Raw genomic sequence first — 18,060 nt, forward strand, 5'->3', positions numbered from 1 at the left:
GTTGATTGGGATCACTGTCTAATCTTTATTGCCGTATTTCCACATAACTTTGGACATAAGCCAGATTCCGTAACAAATATCGATTTATTCCATTAATTCAAAGAAAATTTACAGGAACAAATCTGTGGAGTCCCCATTATGCAAGTGATAAGTAGCATAATGTGCGGTCTCAGCTCAAACTATACTTTGTTATTGGCGAGGGCTAAATTGTTCAAGAGAAAACATGTCATTTTAGAACATTAGCTTCGAAACACATGACTAGAAGTCATTACATGTGAAATCTGAAATTTATTTACATCGCCATGATGTTGCAGTCAGATATTTGACTGAAATACAGAAAACTAATCTTTAAACTTCTCAGGACCCATCACACTTTCTTGAATATTCACCTTGTGCCTTGATGTGATGCCACTTAAAATTCCAGTGCCTGGGACCTGACAGGGATGTTGCATAAATAGAGCCAATGCACGGGTTAGTACATGCATGTAAGTCTCAAAACCCAAGCCCAGAGCCCTGATGTTGTGGGAAGACTCAGCCAGCACTTGGGATCAGAGTTCCTGGAATCCAGTGTTGTGCCTTGTGGATGTGAACGCAACAGCAAAGGTCCAGCACAGCACCATCGTCTGACTTGCACCTTTTTTTTACACAGCAGAGAATTGGGTAACAGTTGCTGCGATTTTATTTCTCACAAGTTACTTTAGAAGTAGTCTACTGCCCCAGTCCTCCCTCTGCTGTCTGTGCCTCACCATGCTGGTGGCCCAGAATGACTAGGGTTGCAAGTCAGTCTGCTGCTACATAGCACTGCTCCAGTTCAGCTTCTCTTTAAGAAGGTGTAACTTAAACACTCTGCATCCTTCCCTTTAAACATAAGAGTTAAATCCACGTGAAATATGAGTGATTGGATTAGTAAGGTTAAGAAAAAGCAGGCTTGTATTCTTACAGGGGAAGAGTATAATTAACTAATGAAGTGGTGTATTTTGTCACTAGAAACCAATAAGCTAACAAATAGTACAGATTTTTTTTATGGAAAAGTCATATAAAGCACAGATCATATGGTTGTAAATGTCTCAGTATGTATCTAGCTTTACTAGAAACAGCAAATAGCAAGTGGAAATCAAGCACTGTTGAATGCCAGCTTTCCATCTAGAACAACATTTATTTTGTAACACTTATTGATCTTTGAAAGGGGAAATATGTCATGTGGATATTTCCAGTAACTTAGAGGAGACAGTAAGAATCATATTCAAAAACAGAACTGATGCATTAGCTGCACACTTTCCATTTGTCTTTGTTATGACAGAAAATAAATTTGCCAGGCACTACTGACCTGGGGACCATCTCTTCACAAACTCTGCAGCTGTGAAGTGGTAGTATTGAGTCATTATTGCCAAAACCATTTCACAATCAAAATTGTGGTTTTCTGAGGTACCAATGAATACTCAGTTGTGTGTATGTAAAACTACTTCTCTGTATAGCCTAAAACTCAAACCGATTTCAAAGGTGCCCATTTAGAATAATGTGCAGAGGATACCATAAGCATACCTGCAGCTGGAGTGCCAGGGATGGCAAGGTAAAGGCTGGCTTCCTGCGGGCTGGCTGGGCCATCTGCTGGAGAGAAAACTCATCGTTGGCAGGAGGCACTTGGTGGCAAAAGGCAGCAAGTCTCGGATGCTGGCTGCAGCCTCAAGCCAGGCGCATTCATGCTCAGTAGGATCCACTTCACTGAAGTTCAGGTACCTACAAGCCAGGCACCGATCAAGTTGGACTCAATGATCTTTATAGGTCCCTTCCAACTTGAGAGATTCTACGACTGCTGATGCAGTTGTCCCAGGCTCCATTTATAGATGTTGTGTTGGAGAAACACGGGTTTAAGACAGGGCTGCTGGCCATGCTGAAACCTGTGATGCAGAGCAGGATGAGGAGTTGCACTCTGGACTGATGGTAGGTGTCTAATTTTCAGTGACACAACTCCCAGAACCCGATATCTTCCATGTGTCTGATGTTTAGCTCCTGGGAAACCCTCTCAGCTTTCCCTCCTCCAGCAAAATGATGCATTATTTTGCTTAGGCACTGTTTCTTAATCTAGTTTTCAGGAATTTTTTCCACTTAAATCTCTGAGATCAGCTCAGATGGGGAGTTTTCACACATGTATTTCCATCCAGCATTTCGCATACCTGCTGTTAACCAAACTAGGTAGGGGCACAAATACAGATAGACCTTGTTTGCATCAGACCAAATTTCAGTACAAATGTATGTCATGATTAGGCTTTTCAAGAATTCTGTGGTTTAGAAGCTGGGCGAGGTTTTTGATGGTGACTCTTCAGGCAAAGCACCCTTCCCTGGAAGCCTTCACCAAGTCTGCATTTCAGTTAAAAATGTCCCCAATCCAAAGCATTTCTTTAACACAGCCCTTGAAGTAGCATTTCTCTGCTAAAGAAATGAAAGTTAGAGTCAACACTAAATATATTCTTCAAATACAGAGTAAATTGTCTTACAAAAATAAAAAGATACTGCATAGAAAATATGCTTCACATAATACATTGCATTTAATTTTGAAACATCAGTGGAACCTAAATGTCAGAACTATACACACCTCTCTTACCCAACAATAAATTGCAATGGGATGCACTTTAACATGGGGATTATTGAATTTGAAGGTGATTTTCCCTTCTGGCCTCTCCCTCCTGAAGTCATGCTGAGGTTTTAACCAAGAGAGCCATTTCTATTGCTTTAAAACATTCTCCTAGCATGCAGTTTCCCTCCCAGAGAGGGACAGCATCTTTCTTGGGATGCCACAGTGAGTTAGGTTCTATGGTTCCCCTGGTTAAAGCACTGGGCAGAAATCTGAAAGGTGTCGATACAGTTCCTGTTTCTTCTGGCTTCAACTGCCTGACTGCGTTGGAGGCTTGTCTGTGTCAGACTCTGTACAAAGGGGGTTCCTACCCCACAGCAGTTAATAATCCTGCAGATCACAAACCATCATCAAGCTGGCACTTCAGTGTTTTCAGCAGCAACCCTGCTTGCACCTTCACCGTGTTTTGAGCAATAGAGATTTACCTGCAGGACATGTAATGGCCTTCCACGCCAGCATCCCTCTCATCTGCTTAGCCAGCACATCCCAAACCCAGTGGCCAGACGCATCCTAACAGGAGTGGTGGAAAAGCTCCCAAGCTCATCCCTGGGGCAGCTCCAGGCTGGCTGGGCAAGGAGGGCGTCTACCACCCAAAGAAACCAGCTTCTACGAGGTGAGACCTCTGCGGGGTCCCAGGGTCCAGTCTGCGACTACACCTTGGAGAGGGAGAGATCAGGGGTGGGGGTGGGGGTGTGTGTGCACACAATGAGGATTTTTTACACAAAAGTGGCTCTCGGTAATTCTAGCAATGAGTTAGCAAATTAAGGAATTTAGCTCTTTGTGCAGTCTTACAGGTGTCAGTAGTTTTCTAACAAACTAACCACATGTCTTGCAACTGAGTTCATCCGCTGGCTACATATATTAAATTAATGGCTAGTTACTCTTCTAGTATTTAAAAGTTTCAGGACATAGATGATCCTGGTGAACTGAAACACATTTTCATTCCACACAGAACCCCAAGTTATTGTAATTACTTCTTTCTGATTAAGGCCCTGTCCATTGTCAAAATGGATTTTAAAATGAAAAACTACTTTTGAACATTATTCTTAAATTATAAATAAAATATATACTTACTAAAATGCTTAATATAGTATATTCAATAGAAATAAAATTTATAAATGTCTAATATTGCTGAAAATACATATTTAGAATTAATATGACATTATTCATGCCTTATTTGAATATTAAAGATCTTTAAATAATATACAAAGACCATTTTATAAATGTTAAATTATTTTTTAAGAAAACTATTTAAAATGTATGTACATGAGAAAGTCACCACGCTAGTGCAAAGCATGTGTGAAGTACTAAAGGAAGATAATTAAACACAGAATATTTTGACTACAATTCAGTTTCATTCCATGAAAGTTGTTATTTCAAAGTGAATAAACTACCTTGTAACTTCAAAACTTTTACAATATATTTTTGTTTTGTTAAGAGTATTGTTGGCTTTACTCAAAAAACCTTGTTTTCAATAAGAACATTCAGAAAATTCAGAACACCAGGATTTTGAAGCATTGTTTACACATAATGTGTTTGCTTGGAATTTACCCTACTCTGCACTAGTAACTGAGGTGACAACCAGACAAACAAGTGATTCAGCTTTTCCCTTCCTGTGCTGTAAGAAACAGTTGGGCAACTACTTTAAGAAAACACACAGAATTTACCATCTAGCTGGTAAAATAGCTTTTAGGTACCTTTTAATACCTCTCAGCTATGCATTATTTTACCTCTGCAGCTTTTCAAATTAGAAGATTCAAAGGCTATTAAAAAATCTCTTAAAATACCACTTCTTTTGTATTTTAAGCATAATTCAGGATATGCTATTTATTAACAACTTTACTCGTAACGTAGGAATGCCTTGAAACCCTCGTCGTGGCCCAGCACAAACTGAGCCATGTGGAGGCACATCCATGCATGAGAAGCAGCTACTCTTATCACATCTTCTCTGGGCTTGAGAAACACCTTTCAGAAGGGCTCCTATTCTTCATTAAGAGCTATGAGGTAGGGGGTTCTTTTATGACTTACCTAGCCAAGCTCCTGGGTAAGACTTTTGAGGATCAAACACTTCACGCCTGTTGCTTGGCATATAACAGAGCTGGGCAGAAAAACTGAAACAAGTGAGCAGTTTGCATGATCGTTTTCCAACTCTTGAGAGCAGGCCAAAAGGGTTAGCAAGCTTAAGTATAAACACAGGATAGTGGTATAACGTGAAAAGCATAAAATATGCTAAACAGCGCTACAACATATGCTTTCAGTACTACCCACACCAGTGCTCATTACCACATCTTTAAGCTACACACACTCCTTTGTAATAATGGAGCTCATGTTTTCCTGCTCTCTCTAGGGTCATATTAGCCAGCTTCCATAATTTTTGTAATTTCCACAAAAGCTAGGTTTTGGGTTTTCTTAAGTCTCATGCAGGTATGACTTTTTTTTTTTTTTGGCTGAAAACACTGAAACTCTTTCGCTTCTCAAATAATCACTTGACACTCAAATCAAGGGTTCAAGTGACAAGGAGACATTTGCTCAAATGTTTAAAAGCACACACCACCACCCCATCCCCCACCCCCCAGTCCATTTAGAGGCATAAGGTGTGTTAAACAAGGTCTCATAAATGGGTGGTGGGGGGGTCAATTAACGTTGACCTGCAATGCAGCCATAATTCACGGTTTAAGATGCAGAACTTTGTTCAAACACCCATCCACCAACCTGAGAGGGATGGAGGCCCTTCCTCCCTCCGCAGGTAGCACTCAGGCTTTGGGTCTCTGGTGGAGCTCATTGTGGGGCTCCAGCTCCCACCACAGCCCCCAGACGGTGGTGCCTGGGGCAGGGCACCGACAAGCAACTGTGGTATTGCATTAGCAGCAAGAAGCAGGCTTCTTGGCATCTTGTAGTTGAGCAGCATATTATTATTTCAAGACAGCTTGTGCACTTAAGCAATGACAGATCAGCTCTTCAAGAGAAGCAAAGAGCATGAGAAAATGCAGCCCAATCCCTTACTTTCAGTGGTGTAAGGGGGTGGGGTTGCTGAACTCTGGCTTCTGTTTTGAACCCCTTCCTCAAAATGCGAGCTTTCAAAACCACGGGTTCAGATGTAGGGCACGTGATGCTTCAGCCTTGCTGAGTTTGTCTGAATAGCACAAATTGAAGAAGACTTCACAGAAGTCACAAAACCTGCTGCTCTCAAACATGCCCTTGCTGAGGCACTGGTAAACTGCCTGGTAATTTTAACAGGTCTCCTCTGGCATCTCAAAGACTTTGCTTTGAGTTCCTGTCATGTTCATGAAGTACCTTTAAAATCACATTGGCACTTAAATGGGGCTTCTGATTACCTAAAATAAGGCTTATGCGCTGACTAAGAAATAACAGTCCTTTCTCAAAAGGAGCCATAAACACTATTACATGGGTTAATTGCAGCCATCCATTCAATGCTGGCCGAGTTGTGCTGGTTATCAAGAACCAAAATGAGGACAAATTGCATAAGCATATATTTTCCCAAAAAGGCCACATCTTTTGAGTTAACAGGGAGGAAAAAGAAAACCTTCAGGGTTGGCTTCTTCAGCTTCACCAGGCTTTTGGTTTTGTGCTATGACATTTAAAGAAAAGTTAATTCCTGCTCCTTACCAGCCATGCGGGCCTTTAGACATCCATGTAAACAGAAACAAATCCAGGGAAGGGAAGTTATGCCAACACCTGCAGAAGACACGACTCGGGCAGGCGAGCACTCCCAGGCTGTGTGCGCAGCCTACATGTGGCCCTTGGCACAGAGCTGCTGCGCTGGCATCCCGGGTGACCTGCTCACTTGGTATTTTTTCCAGGCAGGGACCCAATTACCAGCATGACAGTGGCCGCGGTTCCTTCCCACAGAAGCCTGCTATCACCCCACGTGCTAGCAGTGTTTTCAGATGCTTGGCCCCTTCTGGGTTTCTTCTTTCCAGTTTACCCACATTACTCTCAGACAAGAAAGAAGTCCCGAGCTTATAAAGGACCTCGGGAGCTTCAGCAGGAGCTGTGCAGGTTGGAGTCTCACCTCGCCACTGCTCCCTGCTGCCCTGGGGCACCAAGGGCCATACTGGGAGAACAGTGTCCTTAGTCTGACTGAGATCCTAAGTTATCCAGACAAAGAGGAGAGCAAAGAGTATGTGCTTGCTTTCCCGCTGCCTCTCCCACAAGGGAGGCAAGAGAGAAATGCACTTGTTGGTCTCAGCCATCACTAAGCAGGACTACACAGGTGGCTGTTTTGCAGACGTACAGGACGTGCTCCCTGCCCACTGGAGAGGCATTGCTGGACGGTACATGCCGATATCCACCACCAGGGGGCTGGAACCAGCTGATCTTTAAGGCCCCTTCCAACCCAAACCATTCCATCATCTTCTCCCAGCCAGCACGATGAAAGAGCCCAATGCTGGAACTGCCAATATGACACAGCTGCAAACTGACAGGCAACATTCTGGTACTTGGATCTGTCACTCCCACGGCTGTTGGCTGCCAGAAACTCAAATTACCTCAGTCCAAGTGTCTCATTTAACAGCTTAACGTTAATGACTGCCACTGCATCCTACACTCATCACTAGCACTTCTATTGATGGTGCTACAAGACTCAAGTGTCTGCTTCCGCACTGTCCCGCACCCGTCACCCTGCGGGACTGCAGGGAAACTGCAAACTGCTCAGGAACTCCACTAACACACCCATGAACACCAAATTTCTCTGATTTAGGAACACACAGGAATAAAAAAAGAAAGATTTGACCCAGAATGAACAAATGGCTGTATACGGCAACTTCATAATGATAAGATGCATTTGCATTGAAGTCTCGTCCAGTACATCAGTTGCCTGAGATTTTTCTGTTTATTTTTCCCTGATGAAATTTAGGAACATTGCAGACAGGCCAACATAACTCTCTCCATCTCGTTACACGTCATTGCTGGGTTATTTGCATAACACTGACAGCCATAAATTACACCAGAAGAAATAAACAGTATTGTTGATGCATCCAAGGATATGACCAAAATAAGGTCTGTAGGCAGACCTATGTTATTAGGCTCACTAGTCTAGCTGGGAAAAATCAATAAGCTTTCAAGTACCTCAGTCCTTCTCCAGGTCCAAAATAGAAGCAGCAGCCTTGAAAAAAAAGAAAAACCAACTGAGAACAACCGCTCTGCAATGTAGTTAGACTTTTATCAATAAAACCACCTGAGAGAAAACAGATGGTATCTGTGATACTGAAGGATATTCTAAAGGGAAGTGGGCAGGCACATAGTTTATAGTTTGTGGAATAAGTAGGACGTGTCAGTGGAAGCAAAGGTTAAAAGATATCACAATCTCTCTTACTGTGTTGATACCTGAAGAAGTTCAAATCTAGAACATTCAGACTTCTCCCTCCTCGCTCAAGGGTCACAGACAGCACTACACTAACTGGGAAAAAAACGGTATTTGGCATGTGGCTGGGTGCCCATCCATGCAGCAAGTCTGTCCCTTTCTGTCCCTATGATTCAGGCCCTTGGGATAACACCAATGCAAAGAAGTCTTCTGAAAGAGCCTGGAGACTACACTTCCACAACCAGAAATTTCTCTCGTGTCAGGAGAAGGAAGCAGTGTATGAACAGACCCGGAAGATCACACTTTTCCCAGCTTTTGAATATAAAATAAAAATTCTGTGGTTTTACCAAGACAGTTGGATTTTGAGGTTAACAGAAACAATGTTATATTTCCACTTGCTATGACAGACTTCCTATCTATCTTCTGCATTTTGCTTTGAGCTTAAAACATTAATAAACCCAGAAACCTCTGAACCTGTAAAGCTGTTCCAAAAGAAACCATTAAGGCTGATTTCTAATCAAAGGGTACCTCAAACTACACCCAGCTGAGAACATCCGGAATTCTCCCCCCTCCTCCTCAGAAAACACACATAATTCAAGAAATCCAACATGGAAATGCCTTCTGCTCCCAGGCAGATCACCTCTCCCCTACAGGTTGGCCCAGGTTTCCAGAAAGACTGGGGAAACATCTTGTTACACTCAGCTCAACTTCTGGACCTGCCATCAGAGCCATCTGCCCTCCTGTGCTGCTGGCTGCCAAAGCAACTGTGCAGCAGTACCTGCTGCAGCCCCTCACCTCAGGGAAGGAAGGGGGATCCCCTCCTTCCCCAAGGAATGGAGCAGGGACCAAATCCTCTGCTTTGGACCCCCCTTGGTGGCCCCTCCAGCTGGCACACAGCCTCCTGGCTGGGCCCAGGGTAAGCAAATCTCATGAACCACATCTGCTGGCAGACTTCCTCTGTTCCTCAGGGAAATCTGCGTTGAGGGCTAAAATAATCACAGCAGCCAGATTCACGGGGATGCAGTCTCCAGAGATCCCAAATAGGCCAGCAGCTTGTCAGGGGAAACGCCAGTGCCCGGAAATACTGCAGAGACAGAGAAGTACAAGTCCTGAGACGAATACTGGATACAAAAAGCAAGACAGAAAGATAATTTAGAATAACTGCACAAATCAAGGTCATGTGCCGTCACTTCTGCACCAAATAGCATGAATGTACTGCTCTCTCATGTGCTGTTCCTCCCACAGTCACACCCTGGTCCTTGTTGCCAATGTGCAGAGATTGCTTTATCTCGAGTTTTTTCCTTTTATTTCAGCTTTCATGTGCATTCTGTGCATAATCACATTCACAGTTTCCTTTACATGTTTTCTTTGTTTTGTTTGTGTGGGTGAGTTTTAATATCTTTATACCAGCTTGTTACAGTTTAGCGATTTATGTAGCATCTATGTCATTCTATTTGTGTTACAATTTAGTGGCTGTTAAAGCAACTGAAATGGCTGTTTTTTTTAAAGAAACTTTCCTGAAACAGCAGCTCTTTTTAGGTGCTCCTTTAACTGAAGAATTCTCAGGGCAAAATGCAGCTCAAATGATACAGGTACACATCCGGATGATTTATTTAAAGCTGAATAATACAAGCCTCCCTTCAAGGACTAGCAAAGCAAACAGCCACTTGTTCATGCCCTGTGCGCAAACTCAACTTCATACGTTACTAAACTTCAGGATAGATGAAATGCAAGAATCAGATGCAGGCAAGAATAATCAGGAGGGATAAATGGAAGTTATATGAATATATCTAAAGAAGTCCTAAAGCAACTCGTTCTCATGACCCTAAACTCCAAATGGTTTCCACAGGGTCTGGGAGAGGTCTGAAAGACGTAAGCGGATATACGGACAACTGACTGAAGAGGAACACATGGTGGTGCTGATGTTGCAAAGCAGCCCTGAATTAACGTGAAAAAGGCACAGAAGTGTGGTCTTCTTGAGAATACTAATCCTCAGAGAGGAAGAAAAAGGACAGCTTCTTCCCATATCAAAAAAAGAATCCATTCGGGACAACTTTAATAGTGTAGACAGGAACCTAGAAGTAAACTAGAGGAAAAGCACAAAAGCATTGCCTTCTTACAAACATAAACGAGAGAGTGATAGCAAAGCAACAACCTGCCAGCTAAAGTCTTGCAACAATGGGAAGGTCTGAACCATGCTGTGGATGACATTTAAGCTGGAATTTTGTTTCCATGATGAAATTAATGCTGACTGTTCTCACAGGAGGCCGCTTAAAATATCAGAAACCCAGAAAAATTATGGAATTCCCAAGGGTTCTTACTGCACCCCATAAAAAGGCAATGTTGGAAATCCAGATATTCCCCCAAGATACAGGCATCAGAAACAGAAACTCCTTCCAGTTTTCGAGAAGGTATTTGGAGAAAGTGCAATTATTTTACTCACCCACCTCTCACCAGCCATCTTTCGCTGCTGTGCTAGCCTATAACATGCAGAAATACATTCTTCAGAGGCAAACAAAAAACCAGAAATCACCCAGCCCAGTAAAAGAATATTAAACAGGTCTGATAAAGCACAGTGAAAAAAAACCTATTGAATAAAAATACCAAATGTACTCTACTCCCCAAATGCAGAGGGGCCTACAGCATTTGGTTAGCGCAGGGCACATGTTTGACACAGGAATGTCAAATAAAACAAGCATACAATTTAAGAGAAGAACTGTCTTAGCTGCTTCTGCAGTTCAAGATTTATCCAGTGTCTGGAATAAACCCTGTACTTTTGAGGGATCTTCTGCTTTGTTCTGTCAGGCCTGTGACCTTCCTGTACTTCATCCCAGTCATGGAGATGACACTCGAGGCAGACATCAAGATACTTGAAAATACTTCATGAATTGTCCATTTCTGAAAGATTCTCACATCATCAGAAGGCCACAGCAGCTAACTTTACTACAGATAAGCCATGCCAACAGAGCAGGGTGAGCATACCGACTGTGCTTTACTGAAACTGCAGAAAGAAACAGCACATATACCAGAATTTGGCATTTTGTGTTTCTCTTCTTCCTATGAATTTTTTTTACCTGGGATTGCTGGTTTGGAGCAAACATGTCTATTCTCTCACAAGTGATCTATCCCAATTTAGCAGGAAGTCAAAGGAAAATACCAGCTCATGACATCACATAGAAAAAAGGACTGCTTTGGCTCCTGGACAAATGACATAGAAATGATGATGGAACTGTGTTTGTTTAACCTAGATAAAAGAAGGCTGGGGGCAGACCTACTGCAGTCTCCCACTCTCTAAAAGGAGTTAGAGTAAAGACAGAGCCAAACTGTTCTCAGAGGGACACCGCAAAAGAACAAGGCAACAGCCACAAGTTGCAACACAATCAATTCTGATAACAGAAAAGTTTTTCACCGTAAGAGTACTCAAGCACTGGACCAAGTTGTCCGACAGGTTGTGGTCCTCCATCCTCAGAGATGTTCAAAATTTGACTGAACGTCTCCCTGTGCAAACTGTTGTGGCTCCAGAGTTAGCCCTACTTTGAGCAGAAGGTTGGATCAGATGATCTCCAGAGGTCCCTTCCAACCTGTGTTCTCCATGGTTCTGTGACATGCATGACAACTTGTCACACAGCTCACATGCACAGGGTGAGCAGCAACACAGTCAACAGACAGACCTGGTGAGGAGCACTTAGCTAAACAACTTACATCAGAACCTTGGTGCTGGAACTTCCTTTGTTATGCACAGCATCTCTCCCCACCCTTCTGCTCCCACCATACAAGGTCTTGCTCAGACCATGCTCTACTGTGGTTCTACATACTTGTAAACACTTCAGATTTCTGCTTCTTAGCATATGGTGCCTGATTACTTCAGGATTTCTTGTAGCTCTCCCAAAGAATCACCTGGGAGGGCTTTCAGCAGATGGTATCCATTTTTCCTTCAAACCAAAACCAAGTGGTGATGGTTTCCACCTGAACCTGATAAAGAGGAAATCTTTGGGATGCGATGGTAATGAGAACCTGCAGCAGAGTTAAGACCAATAAAAACTACAATTAATTTGAAAACTGCTTACTCTCTCACTGCTTACACCCCACTGTTAGTCCACAGGCGTTAACATGTCCTGTTAATCACAGAGTTATTGTCTTAACTTGTATTTACTGTTGAAGTTTGCTGGGTTTATATCAGACCTGAAGAACAGATGTGACAGTGGATCAGGTGCCAGCACACTGCATTGATACACTTCCCATGAGAACAGAGTATGATACACACTGTCTCAGAGAGGCCACCTTCCCAGCAGTTATCCACCTCTCCAGAGACACGCAAATGCCTTATACACAACAGCACAAGTAAGTTAGGATTTGGCTGCAGGAAGCATTATACCACTTCGCTACCTGGATCTAGAATTTTGCCTTTTTCTCTTCCAGACTTCACTGAAACCAGCCCAGTTCCAGGACATTCCCAAATCCTGGTCTCAAACAGAAGGACAGGGCTTTGGGTCCCGCCTTTCATGTTATTCAAACTATCATTATACTGCTATTTTCAGCCTCCAGTTGTTTCTTTAATATATTAGATGCAACAAACTCTCCTTATCGTAATCCTCCACCACCATCAAAATGGATTTTAAATGTGCTGAAAGGCGTTTCTTACAATTAAGATAAGATCTTCAGAAAATCCCAAGAACTAGCTTCTGAATCTATAAAATGCGTATTTGCCTCTTTCACTACTTTTCGAAGGCTGACCTCTGAAATACACTTTCCCTTTAAAGTCAGTGGCCTGGTCCTGTTTTAGTTCTTCAATGGTATTATTTTTCCCCTCACCTGTCTATAAATGTTAGAGGGACAAACTTCACCAAACCTATCTTTTGTCTGGCAAGCACTGTTCATGAGACGATTCAAAAGACATGAGCATCAACTGAACTAACAAGTCAACATTATTGTTACACTGCAATGTATTTTCACCCACTGCATGGTAGATGGGGTGGGAATCATAAAGAATGGCTTAAAAAGCAAGGCTGGACATCCAGCTACTCCATCCAGAACAACTGCTTCACACTTACCTATAGCTGCTTTTACTTGAAAAGAGCTTCCCTTCTAGGTAGTTTTCTAACAGTGATTTACATTTCCATGCTTAATGCAAGGACTTTATGTGATTTTGATTCTGGTCAGAAAGTTAATCAAAAAATACATTCAGCATATGTCTTTCCAAGAGCACAAATGAACAAACCATTATTTCTTCAGCAGTCATTCGTAACAACTTGTTAACTTTATTAAACTGAACATTTGTTGTGTGTTTGCCTTTGGAGGAGCTAATTTCTGACCTAGTTGTGGGTTGCTCCAGCCACTGTACTTAAATGGCCTATTTTCCTGTTCTGATTTCCCCTTTTTAATCTACAATGCTCCACTTCACTAAAAATTAATTAAATAAAAATGCCAAAAATAAATAAAAATTCTCCTCTGCAGAAACGTATGCCTGATCCAAACAACACAGGCAAGTTTATTCTGTACACCAGAATCATCTCTCCCTTGTGTCTTGCTCATCATAATCATCAACATGACACACCACCACAGCACCTTGCTCGTCTGCCCGTAAGACAGCAAAGATCAGTGCAACAGCTACACCTGCCTATGCTGTTCCTCACCGCCTGGTGCCAGAAAGGGCTTCTTTAACATTGCGAGTGGAATGGCACAAGCACAATAGCACTGCCAGGGAACTGGTTTTGTTCCAGGAAGTGGAGAGAAATTCACCACGGCACAGCCAATTCCTTAATAAATGAGTCAGTAAACAACTGGAGTGTATCTTCATGACATTTGCACTGAATTCAGCTTAAAAAAACCCCAACCCTCGATAGTTACTGCAGATAACATTTTAAGTGTATGTTTTATTGACTCCATATATGCTACCTGCTGCGTTACTGATAACTAAGGTGACTAATTGACACCACTGAGTAACTGAGGCAGTTCATGTGACTGAGATGACTCAGATTTCCCTTTTCTGTGACACAATAAATGTCTGGACATTGGAGCCTCTACTTCCCATGCAGAGACACAGCTGATCATAAACAGCATTTTACTTCACAGACTTTGTTGACCCAAACACAGATCCTACAGCCATCATCAAACTTCAGACACACTTACTGGCCCAAGTGCAGGAACATGCTTTAATGGTCAACTGCCATGGTAGGATAAGCCCCTTTATTTACTCCAAGTTAATCCAGCTGAAACCCTTCCCCTTTGGGCATATATGCCATTCACTTCAACACCAACACCTAAAAATGTCAACTGTACATAATAAATACTTTGAAAACAATTTAGACAGCAGATGCTTGGCTTGTTTTTTAGAGCTGATGCAGTATGCTTTAAAAACCATCCTGTGGGGCCCTTTTGTACATATAAAAGGAAAATGACAAATTCCCTAGATGCTGCATCATCATAGCAACAAGTAAAAAATTACTGATTTTAACACTGTCATTTCTGGTTTTCCTATAGTGTCTTAAAGGAAGCAAAATGACTAATGCTAGACTTTAAAAACAACAAAACAAACAGAAATACAACAAATGTAGCCAGAAACTAAAATTATGCAAGGTGCATTCCAAGTTTAAAATTCTAATGGCATTAGCCCTGGTTTTAACATGCCTGATTGTCTTGTGATAGAGTTCACACAATTTAGACTTATGCTTATTTTTCCTACTATCACAAGTATTTTGCTGATACATTTAAGAAGAAAAAGTCAAACTAAAGCCTAACATTAATAGTTACAAGTACAGAGATTGCATGTGGCATTCCTGCTCCTGAAAACACCTCGGTTTTTTAATTTGTTTTTCCTCTCCCCGATTTTGATGTGCATGACAGAGTTTATACAAACAACAGAGGAAGAAAAATGACTTTACAAGACAAAGAGCGAAATGAAATAAGAGAGCCATGAATGGCTTACTGTAAACCTGGGAAAAATAAAGCAATGAAAATAAACTTCTGCAAAGAGTGTTTCACTTACAATGTTTTAGATGCTCCATAATAGCAGAGTAAGGAAAAAGGTTACAGTGTCTCAATTGTAAGACAACAGTATATACTTAAGAACTTTGTATATACTTCAGCCTTCACATTTCAAATTTGTGCCTCAGAAGTGACACAGACCTTTAGATTTCAGGCACATAATAAATAACATAAACCAGCAACAATAATGAAGGATCACAACCTACAGAAACAGAAGAGATTTGCTTGCATTCAGTGTTTCAGCATAAGGCCCCATGCAGAAAACCTTCTGAAAACAACCCAGCTGATGTGACCTTTACAGGGAAATGAAGAGTGAACTACCCAAATGGCTCAATTTCAAGCTCTTCTGATGAGTAAGAAGGATGCCAGCACTGAGCCCCACTGTGTTCACTCCCCTCTCTCCTCGCATACTTTTGTCCCATCTCTGAGTGCACGTCAGCAGCATTACAAGTGCCCAGTGGACTCTTCCCCCCACCACAGTTTCCCATGAAAGAGCGACTAATTCACGCTGTTCATAGCTGCTTCTGTTGCCAGCATTGCCATTGAAAGGCATCAAAGAAAGGCAGGAGAACAAAGACTGTGCAAGGAAGCGGAGAATAAGCATCTGAAAAAACGTGAGGGAAGAAAAGGAAAAGGCATAGTCTGCTCTTGGTTACATCTAGCAGCTCTAGATTCACATAACAGATGTGAGTGCAGAATTTGTCCCCTATAGAGACAAAGAGTGAGGAGATAAATATTTAGGATCTTCACTTGGACCAGTTATTTAAATAAACTTTAAAAAAACCAAACAAAACCCAACACCATCTATGTTTTCCCTTCAGAGAAGGGCTTTCCTCCAACTGCAAGAGAGCCTTTTTATAACTAACAATTGTAATGATCCATTTCTAGCCAGAATACAAGCTAGCTTCTGCAGCCTGATGCAGAATAGGAGCACAGACACACTTCTGACCACTATCACAAATTACAGTAGGCGGCACAGCCGAATTGCTGTAACAGCAAGAAGTAGTATTCTAAATGCAAACCATACTCCAAGTTTGTACTACAACTTGGAAACAGAAATGGAGGAAGGACAAAAAGCACTAGATCCCAGCTACACTAATTTGTCATAGCTCTATTTATTTAATTGAAGCCTCCAATTATTTATATCTGCTGAACTTTGCCCCAGAGTTTATGGTCAGAAGTGGGTACAAGCTAAGTTGCATTAGACCTAGTTAAATGCCTACCCTGAACCTGTAATAGGTACTTCCCACTCGCAAAGGGCTGTAGGAGCTGGGTCCCTTAGTAAGAAACACCAGCCTTAATTAATAAAGTGGAGGTACACCTTTTAATTATTAATAATGAAAGAGATTGTCTGAGGGCGGCAGTGGATGATAATACTGAATAATTCAGCACTATAACCAAAGGAACAACGGCACAGTAACTCTAGATGTGAGCATTTGCAACAAAAATCCAACAAAAACATTTGATATGCTGATGGCTTCTTGTGTTCAGGAAAGGGTATGTATTCAAGATACTCCTTCCTATTGAGTGGGCATCAAACAATTTCTGAAACCTGTCTTTACAATAGAATTAAAAGCAGCTGGTAAAATTGCACTGAAGCAAGCGACTTTATACTAGGCTGGGCCTAGTATATAGACCTGGGCCCAAAAGATCAGAAGTACGGCCCTGTAAAGGCAGTAGCTCCTGTTAGTAAATCTGCATTTCCAATAGGCCAAGTTAGCCACATCAACAATTTAATTAGCAAGGGGAAAAAATCTACAACAGATATTTCACTCATCCTTTCACTTCACAAAGCTGCAGTAGTAGGGACAGTCTGTCTGTCAAGTTTAGAAACAAACTGAAAGCTTCAGCAGCTGTTGAACATTCAGATTTAATTTGTGGTCACAAATACTGCAGAATTTTAATGTGCTGCCTGGCTAGCAGCTGAGAGGTAGACACACATCAGTTAAAAAGTGACGAGTCTTTGTTACTGTATGAGAAAAAAAGTCTGGCAAAACATCAAAAAGCATGACAAGAAGATATTAAAAAAAAAAAAAAAAAGGGCAAAAAGATCTGAGTGACAAACCAAGCAAGATGAAGCCTGCTGCTGTTCAGCCTCTTTCTGTCTCACTGCTGGCAAGGATTATTAGCCTGCGTGCCTTCCCTTACCAGACAAAAGGCATCCAAATTACATAAACCAAAACCCTTTTGGAATTTCCTTCCTCAATTGTTTTGATGACAAGTTCCTTTTAAGAACTGTTATGAATTCATCAGAAAATAGATGCTGCTTCTGCTGCTTACTAGGAACTGACCATCACACCACCTCCTCTGGCTCCAAACAGTGACAAAGTAGAACTGCTGTGCTGCATACGCTTACAGACATCCCAAAGGAGGAACATGTCCCCTTGTCTCTTTATGAAGCACAGCAAAAAAATGAAAATAACTTGGACGCTAATCCTGCAACACATGTACACATTCAAGTAGCTGGAAGTGATCAGATTTGTTGTATTTATTATAAAGCATCATCAGCACGGCCTGGCCCACGGCGACTGTGGAGACAGGATTTCAGAAGGTACTAGACAACTGGGACACCATTCAAGCCCGTTAAAAACAGTAACAAAAACTTGGTACTGACCAGTAGGAAATCATTACTAGAGATGAAAGAGTTTGACTACCTGTAAGCAAAAATATTTAACCCTCGAACTAAGGAAATACACAGGTGCAAACACGTAACAACTGGCACAGTGGAAACGTGACTGCTAATAAAACTTTTAAACAGCAGTTTTAAGAAGAGAAATAAATACACAGGTGAATAGGTGGCAAAACTTTAACAGTACTCCAAATACCTCAACGCCCTGGGACGGTAAATCCCTGGACGTTTCCTTCCGGTCACACTGGGCCGCGGCCTACAGGTGGGCACCGCCGCGGGCGGGGCCGGCCCCCACGTTCCCTGAACAACAAAATGGCCGGAGGTGCCCGGCCCGCCCCGGCCGCGGCCCCCGCCAGCTCCCCGCTCCCCAGCCAGCCCCGCGGGCGGGGCGCGCAGCCAGGGCCTCCTCCAGCGGCGGGACAGGTGGCGCTGCCAGCCCCGGGGGCCAGGCCCGGGCCCCGCTCAGCGGGCCGGGCGCGTTCCACCGCCCCG

At 42.4% G+C, this 18,060-nt stretch overlaps 1 long non-coding RNA gene across 1 annotated transcript; it reads right to left on the minus strand.

The window, feature by feature from the left end:
• Positions 1-4: 4 nt before the first annotated feature.
• LOC119147773 lies at positions 5-18,000 on the minus strand. Its single transcript, XR_005104144.1, has 3 exons — positions 17,765-18,000; positions 1,543-2,430; positions 5-858 (listed from the first exon to the last, which is right to left on the minus strand). It is a non-coding gene; the product is annotated as an uncharacterized LOC119147773 (long non-coding RNA).
• Between the last annotated feature and the right edge of the window lie 60 nt (positions 18,001-18,060).

This window comes from Falco rusticolus, chromosome 4, assembly GCF_015220075.1.
Source record: "Falco rusticolus isolate bFalRus1 chromosome 4, bFalRus1.pri, whole genome shotgun sequence".
Lineage (NCBI taxonomy): Eukaryota > Metazoa > Chordata > Aves > Falconiformes > Falconidae > Falco > Falco rusticolus.